The sequence below is a fragment of the Podarcis raffonei genome, chromosome 7 (genome assembly GCF_027172205.1).
Source record: "Podarcis raffonei isolate rPodRaf1 chromosome 7, rPodRaf1.pri, whole genome shotgun sequence".
NCBI classification, from domain to species: Eukaryota; Metazoa; Chordata; class Lepidosauria; order Squamata; family Lacertidae; genus Podarcis; species Podarcis raffonei.
In genome coordinates, this window is record NC_070608.1 from 54,716,225 (window position 1) to 54,725,042 (window position 8,818).

Sequence of the window (8,818 nt, forward strand, 5' to 3'; positions counted from 1 at the left end):
CCCGCGAGGAGGGAGAGGCAGACGCAGCGCGCTTCCTCCCGCAGCGCTGTTCCTTTCAAAATCGAGATGGTTGATGGACACTTTGAAAGGGGCGACTCCAGAATGCTCTCCTTTTCGAAGGTGCACATGCAAGTCGGTCCTATTCAGCTATTCCTTGGGGACTTTGACGCCCCGATATGCTTTCCGTTATAAGCTATATTTTAGTAGTATAGTATATACTAATTTACTTACATATCCAAATGAGAAGTATGTGCGTGCGTAAATATTACAAAGAAAAGGATACAAAGGAGCCAACCCTTCAGACCCCCCCATAAAAGATTTGAGGGGACTTGGACCCCCCTCCGAAATGGATGGGCATTGTCTTTAAAGGTGTGCTTGTGCGGAATCACGTGATCGGTTATGCGGGGCGGGGCATGCCTCTCCCCCCCCCCCATATTTAATTGAAGTTGGCACCCCTGCAAGGATATAATTTTATCTCCCTCTTACCTTTCTATGGTCCTCCTTCACTTTTATCTCCTTCCTTGACTTGATGACCCTTGTGGTCCCTCCCAGCTCTGCAATTCTATGACTTATCCCTTCCTGCCACTCTCCCTTCTCCTCCATGATCTGATCTTAATTAATTTCCTATCTTAACACCTGCAAACCATAAATGGTTGCAAGCTTGTCAGTATAATTTGTCCTTTATGGGGCAGAAATGCTGGCATTGCTGTACTGTATCTTGTTCAAACAAGCCAAAGGGCATATTAGGCTGTCTTCACAAATGAGAGGTTTCGAGAAGGTTATCAAAGTGCTGGGGGGGGGGGAGTTGCCGAAAGAATTTCAAATTCATTGTACATCCTATAGAGCCAATGTAAGTTTTCCACTTGAATTATGGTCTTGGGAAATGAAAAGGGCAACAACAGCCTTGGAATTACAGAAGCATAAACTGATAATCCCAGAATATTGCGATTGGTTGCATACATGGCAACCACTCCGGCTCACTAATATCAATATCACTTATTCTACAGATATTCTCTGGCCACAGTATCCAGGATACTACTGCCTGCATGCTGCTGTTACTAGTGCAACATCCACTCTGAATGCAAAGGTGACACGTCAAATAGGTCACATAGACAGCTCCTGATCAACAAAATTCCATTAATTGTAGCACAGCCTTACATAGTTACTCAGAAGTATGTCCTCCTATATTCAAAGAGGCTTACTCTCATGTAACTGTGGGTAAAATTCAGAGAGTTACACTCTTCTTTCCCTTCCAAGAGCTTGGACGAGCTTACATAGGGACAGCCTACAGAATCACACCTCTTTAGTATCAGTAGATCACAGTGCCTTCCAGCCATGCTCTGGACTTCCATCTTTATCAAGTTATTTAGGCGTTAATCCCCATTCCAGTGACAGCAAGCACTATTCAGCTATGGCTGAGTTCATGCCATACATGTATGTACACAGCGCTTCTGACAACATCCCTGTAGAGTAGCACACGGTGGGCTATACTCATATTACAAATTAAGGTGTTGCTGAATCTAAAAGAAGGTGGATTGTCTGAAGCTTCTCCTGCATCTTACCTGAATACTATTCTAGCTCAGGGACCTTTTCTATTTTAAATAGCACCTTATTCCATTTTGCACTGAAGATAAGCAAGATCAGATTTCTCCAGTCTGGGACCCTCCATGTGTTTGGAACTACAACTTACATCAGTCTCAGCCAGGCTGTGCAAGCTTTTCTAACTAAAACATGCAGAAAGGCATATGTGGCATCACATTTAGACACCCACTAAACAGAAGAGCTCTTTCGCCATTAAAAAAGATGGGCGTCTGTGAATGCAGACAAATCTTGCTTTGTTCCTTGCAGGGACATTGCAGTTCCTTTGCTACAGGGATGGAACTACTAGAACCAAAGCATTGCGACCTCCCTGAAACATCCCTTACAAAAGGATGCAAGAGCTGGATTTCATATAGGCATTTAAAAGGCCTGAGATGGTGGAGGGCAGCAAGGCAGCAAGAAGATTAAACATGCTACCCATGAGATGCATAAGATCTAAAGCTTTCTTGAGGCTGGCAGGAGGAATGGAAGTGAGAGGCGAAAACAAAAGCTCTACTATACTCTCACAAGAAGCCCTAGAGGCTGAAACATTATCACAAACCACTTCACTCTCACCCCCCTACCTTCAGTCTAGAGGTCTTTTATGAACCTCTTCACACTCGTTCGTTCATTGTTCCCATCTGCAGCCTGCATACTTACTTGACACCTTAAATCCAGCCACCTTGATAATAATATATTAAAGTCCATACTAAATCCAAAAATTTGCATTGGCAAAATTGGTGAGCCGCTAAGGTCTGAGAGCTATAAAACGGACGGTTTTAGTTCTGCTAGGAGTTTAAGAGATTGGGGTTTCATTCATTGATTTGTTTAAATAATAGGTCTATTGCCTGTAGCTTTAAAAAAAATCATTATTAAACAGCCTGTTGGCTGACTTGGTTTCACTGCCACCTCAGATGTTGCAGCCATAAAGTCATTAGGTTAAAAGAATTGTATTTTTTTTCCAATTGGAAAGTGATACGTAAACATTTTAAATAAGGAAATATAGATTAATAATCAACCAAAAAGCCACACCAGTCTTCATAGCTGAATCCTCAATCCCGATCAGATGATTCAAGCAATGGAGTTATATCACCCTGTACAAAGCATGTGGTAGTCAAGGTGGCAGACTACCCTTCAGACACTGTCGGATTACAATTCCCATTGACCCTGACCACCAGCCATTCTGCCTGAGGCTGATGGAAGGTGTAGTCCAAAACATCTGAAAGGCACCACATTGACAATTCTTGCAATAGAGGAAGACAATGGAAAACAACTGTATTTGGTAAGGTGGAGGATCTTTGACATATTAAATGGTATGCCGGTGCTACAGCTAAGTGAGAAGCTAACCAGGTTTTTTGCCCCAATGAAGCCATTGAGACTCCCAGCCTGTGTGTGTATGCAAGTGTGCATGTGCCAAACTGGGTCTTTGACCCTGCTGAAATAAAGCTTAGCTTCTCCCCTGACACATTACTTACACGCAGGAATGGACAGGTAGTATATCAGGATCTGCTTGTAGATCTCTGGCTGATTTGCAGTAGATCACCAAGCTTTCCTCACTTCCAACAAGAGCAGCAGTAACAAGCTTTCACATCTCCACCTTCTTAATTAGGCGCTGAGATTAGGAAAACAAATGGCTGTGGGAACTAAAATGGATTTTTTCTGTGTTCTGGTACTGAATACAAACTGGGAACTATTTGTTCTAGTCACATGAACATCACAGATTTTGTTATTTATAACACCTATGTATTTTATGCATTCTTACATTTTCACCCAACCGCTTCTCCACTGAACTCCAGAAAGCATATCTGCGTGCCTCCCCACCCCCATGCTATGAGGAAGGCTGAGATGGGAGAGACACTCAGCAAGACTTTAAGTAATAATCTGAAGGCAGGTCTCCCTGTTCCTAGACCAACTTATTTAGCACTACACCACAATGACTTTAATGCTGTCCTGGGGTTTTCTTGTGCGTTATGTGCTCATTTATTTATCGAGATTAAAATGTGAGTGCAATTAAATAAAATAACCCCAAGTCTAAACAAACAGCACAACAGAATTGATGGCATCAGCTGATGTGCAATTAAGCGGGTAACCAAAGGAAACGAGTGTGGTCACAGCTCCTTGCACATGAATTGGGCTCCAAGCTACCAGACAATATGGTTGAGCCTGAAATAAAGGTTGACTGATGGAATGAAGGTCAGGAGTGAGATTTCTCCACAGACCACTGCTTGGAAACCCATTCTGGTGGGAGTCCATAATACCCAGCCAGAACATAACACAGTAGTCTATGAAGGTGCTGTCAAACAAGTAAAGGAAAGCATTCTGTATATCAATGGTTGGGAAGCGGGGTGGGGTGGGAATAGTTCTACTCCTGCTGACTACAAAAAAAAACCCCACTGCACAACCCACACTGCCCATGCTCATCCTGCAATCACACCCATTTGCAGTGTTGAGGCTAGGCTGAGCTGAGAAACATTGTCTGTTTTGGTTTCACATATGACCAGCTTCATAATATCCAAAAGCTCACACTTTTGGAGCTTATTCATTCAGGCTGCTAAACTTAATCTATAAGACACATTGACCCAACGTAGCTTAGACATACTTTGGCTCACTGTCTTGAGTAACCTGAAGGCCCATGCTCAAATGGAATTCTTTGTGCCAGTCAACTGCACACCACAGACTGCTATTTACAGAATTAATAAGAGCTGAGGCCCTCATATCCAGGGGCTCTTTTACATCTTGTCAGCCTTTGTTAGCTGTATATAAACAAACCAGGGGCTTAAGGTAGTTGAGAGGATGGGTGCTAATATAAACATACACTGAGGCTCATTCCATTTCTTGAGCCAGAATTCTTCAATATTACTGTTTGGCTCTCTATTTTGCCCTTTCTTCCACAGTGACAGATGCTGCATTTTGAACTGAGTGCACATTACAAAATGGAAAGCTCTCTGGCAAAGCAGATGACCTGGGAAAGCAAGATTGTCCCCTCTGCCATCCTGATAGCAGGACCCTTATATCTAGGGGTACAGTGGTACCTCGGGTTACAGACGCTTCAGGTTACAGACGCCGCTAACCCAGAAATAGTACCTCAGGTTAAGAACTTTGCTTCAGGATGAGAACAGAAATCGCGCAGCGGTGGCGCAGCAGCAGCGGGAGGCCCCATTAGCTAAAGTGGTACCTCAGGCTAAGAACAGACCTCCAGAACGAATTAAGTTCTTAACCCAAGGTACCACTGTACTTAGCAAAACCTCTTCCTGTGTGTCACCACACAAAAGGAAGAACTACAGGGAAATCTGACAGATCTGCGCGAGTAATGTGATCCCCTAACACAGTGGTTTTCAACCAGTGTGCCATGGCACCCTGGGGTGCCTTGAATGAGTCAGGTGTGTCGAGGGCAACACTGGCCTCTGTCCCTCTTTCCTTCCTTCCCTCCCTCTTCTGATGCCCTTTTGCTTCTCTGCCTGTCAAAGGCTTACACCAGGCATAGGCAAACCTGCCCTCCAGATGTTTTGGGACTACAACTCCCACCATCCCTCGTAAACAGGACCAGTGGTCAGGGATGATGAGAACTGTAGTCTCAAAACATCCGGAGGGCCAAGTTTGCCTATGCCTGGCTTATGCTGCTGTTCGTTACAAGTGCCCCAGGTCCTCTTGGGCTGCCAAGGGGGTGCTGGTTGCCAGGAGGTGAGGTGGCCTCAGAGTAAGCAAGCAAGTGGGTGAGGGAGTCCTGCTGGCCAGTCCAGCAGCCCTTGCTGTTGGGAATGGATGGACAAGTGGGAGGCCAAGCAGGCAGGAAGGCAGCACACTGGCCTTTCTTGTGCTTGCTGTGTGCAATGTCTGCCTGGGAGCTGAGTGCCATGTGCTGAAGGGGAGCTGTTCCACCATGTAGGTCCAGCGGTGCCTGCTGCTGCCTCCTAAGGTAAGGTGCTGGCCTCACATTCACCTTTGACCAGTTTCTATCAGGCTGCTAAGACTGGGGGCATCCTCTTCCCAGGCCCTTGTGGGGTGGCCTGAGGAGACACGTCTCTTTGGGGTGGGGGGCGGGGGGGGCAGCTCAGTGACCAGGGGCGGTGGTGGCGGCAGCTGCCCTGGAGACTCCCAAGGAGAGCGGGGAGGAGGCTGAGGGAACATTCCACAAGGGAGGGTGTTCAAAAAGGGGTGAGGAGTGGCCGCCTCTGCAGACTAGGGGTGAAAGAACTGGGCTTATTAGGCTCAGAGCGTGTTGCCCCACAAAGCAGCCACAGAAAGAATGTTGGTCAAGGGAGCTGTGGACTCTTAATAGGTTGAAAACCTATGATTTAAGCATTCCCAATTTCATTAAATTAAATCACTATGGTTGACAACAGCTGTCTCTTCAAGAGAAGAATAATGAAACAGGATAAACTCATGCAGCAAGAGACATTCTAGTGAACATACCAGCCCATTGCTCCTTATATTTTAAGTCTCATCAGTCATAAAGCAATAAAGCGGCCCTTTGAAAATGAGGTACTTCTCTTATTTGCATTCATAACAAATGGATCTCTTGTTTATATAGAAATGACATGAAACTTATTTCCTCTCCTAAAAAACCCGCCTACTGGGAGTCAGTTTTTAAAAATACATTTAGCATATAAATATTTCTTTCTGATATCTGGCAGCCAAGCTGAAACATCACAAGAGTTGGCAGATGTTTGAGCGTTATCAGTTGGGCAGTGAAATCTTTTTTGATGAGCCAACCATGTATCTTGCTCATTAATGCCACTAATAAGTACTAAAGCTGTTGTGAGCTGTTAGAGAAGCTGTACTGCATCCTAATGTAGAGATAGTTTCATTGAGTGGGCAACGGGAGAGATGCAAGTAAAAAAATCTGAAAGAGATGCCATTTTTTCATCTGATGCTTGAACAAGAAGCAGGAGGGACCACGCTTTTAGGAACTGCAAAGATGTCTTGTTCTGTATTTTGCCCAGATGCTCCATGTGTATAATGCATTAAGAACAAGATCGTCTCATGTTGACAGTTGTTTTTAATGCTAACTTTAAAGCCAGGCACATCCCTCTCAATTGCTGGGTTCAGACAACTAATGGGTGTTCTGATAGATGCCTGAATAAATATCCAAAAGCCACAGTAAATTGTGCAATCATCAAAATACATACCTGGATGGCTTTTGAGTACCGTAGGTTGCAAACTTGTACAGTTATGACATGCTGGGGAAAATATGATCTAGAATTGGCAAACCAGTTGACTAGTAAGAGCAGAGCATTATGCACAAGCCAAAACAGAACTATACAAAGGAGTAAGGCGGTATTCAGGAGGGTGTTGAATGCTGATCAGGGAATGCTGAATGCCACTATCACTCTGGGCAACAGCGTGGCCTTCCAACAATTTAAGCTTTCACAATGTCTGTCCTCACAGGCCCCTTTCATGCTTTTTATATCTAGAATACAGTATTAGACCCAATGCAGTGTGTTGCATTCACTACAACACACTATTACCATCAGCATGCCAGGTAATATTCTACAAGTTTGTACTTTTAAAAATATTATTGTTGCTCAGAGCTGGGGATGCTTCTAGGCATGTGTTTATTGTGGCATCCTTAATTGATTTTCTTACATTTATATCCCATCTTTCTTCAGTAATGGAATTCAGCCAAGAGCTACAGGTCTCCCATCCACTAAGCACACCCAGACCTGCTTATCCTCAGGAAGGCAGTATTCTCATGTGTTTTCAGCTCATACCCTGGGACTACACACTTTCAAAATTAACACGTAAGATTAGAAGTTATTCTTGCACTAACAATACAATTCTAGTTGTGTTTGCTCAGATGTGAGTTTCACTGAGTTCAACAGCACTTACTTCCAGGCAAGTGGAAATAGAATGCAGCCTTAGGGTGCAATCCCATGCATGTTTACTCAGAATTACAAGACACTGTTCTCAGTGGGCTTACTCAGTTAAGCATACACTTGGGAGCAAGCTCCAAGGAAGCCAATGGGACTTATTTCTGTATAGGCATTGCAAATCTAACACTGTGTGTGACACAATTTCTCTCATATTGCCAACATTGCTTGTTTCGCATGGGATTGAGTCCTTATGCACCCACCTGCTTGGCCCTCAATTTTTCAGAAAAAGTGAGCAAGGCAGTGATTTCTGCTTCTTTGTTTAAGGATCCCAAGATTTAACTATGTTGAGAAAGGTAGACCTGTGGAATGAGACCAATTTATAAGTGAGGTCCTGCTACTGATGCAACAGAGTTTGATTTGATAGTGATACTGAAAAGTTCAGCATCTCATTACAAAATGCACAGATCCAAACATTCTAATAGCTTACGAAGCCTGGAACTTACTGCAAGTAAATATATGCATTTCTTTTAGCTCAAGATGAAAAACCAGTTATTTTTAGTTACCGTAGTTTTCACTGCTGGCACAAGAGGCCACCTTGTGGACTGTTCGTGCTAGCACACACCACAGGATTTTTGGGGTTTTTTTCAAAGGCAAAATGTACAGTATGCAGAAAACCTGCTCAGTTATTTCAGCTGAGATTTTTGGGTGCTGCTTTTTGAATATGAGCTCTGATTTCTTCTGTTTTAAATATGACAACATATTACAGAGCTGTCTTAAGAAACAGGGTACTTAATTTACATTCACTGTGTTAATTTGCTGCATGCCTTTTTCTCTTATACAGTGGTACCTCGGGTTAAGAACTTAATTCATTCCGGAGGTCCATTCTTAACCTGAAACTGTTCTTAACCTGAAGCACCACTTTAGCTAATGGGGCCTCCTGCTGCCGTCGCACAATTTCTGTTCTCATCCTGAAGCAAAGCTCTTAACCCGAGGTACTATTTCTGGGTTAGCGGAGTCTGTAACCTGAAGCGTATGTAACCCGAGGTACCACTGTATGTTAATATTTGCTGACTCCCTCAGAGGTGCCGGGTTTTCCTTTCTTGGAGGTTTTTAAGCTGAGGTTGGATGGCCTTCTGTCATAGATGCTTCAGTTGACATTCCTGCATTGCAGGGGGTTGGGCTAGAGGACCTTCAGGTTCCCTTCCAACTCTACAATTCTGCATTTTGCCAAAGTTGCCTTCTGACTTTTACAGCTTCCTTGATTTGCTCCTTTACTATACTTGTAACCCAGAAATTGTTTGGTGGAAGATATCATCCTCTTGCCTCTCCCTTTCAGCTAACCCCGTATCTTCTAGAAACATCCTCTTGTGAAATTATAATTTTCATGCAAGCGGACCAGAGGGGTCATCCTTGCACCTGGCCTTCGG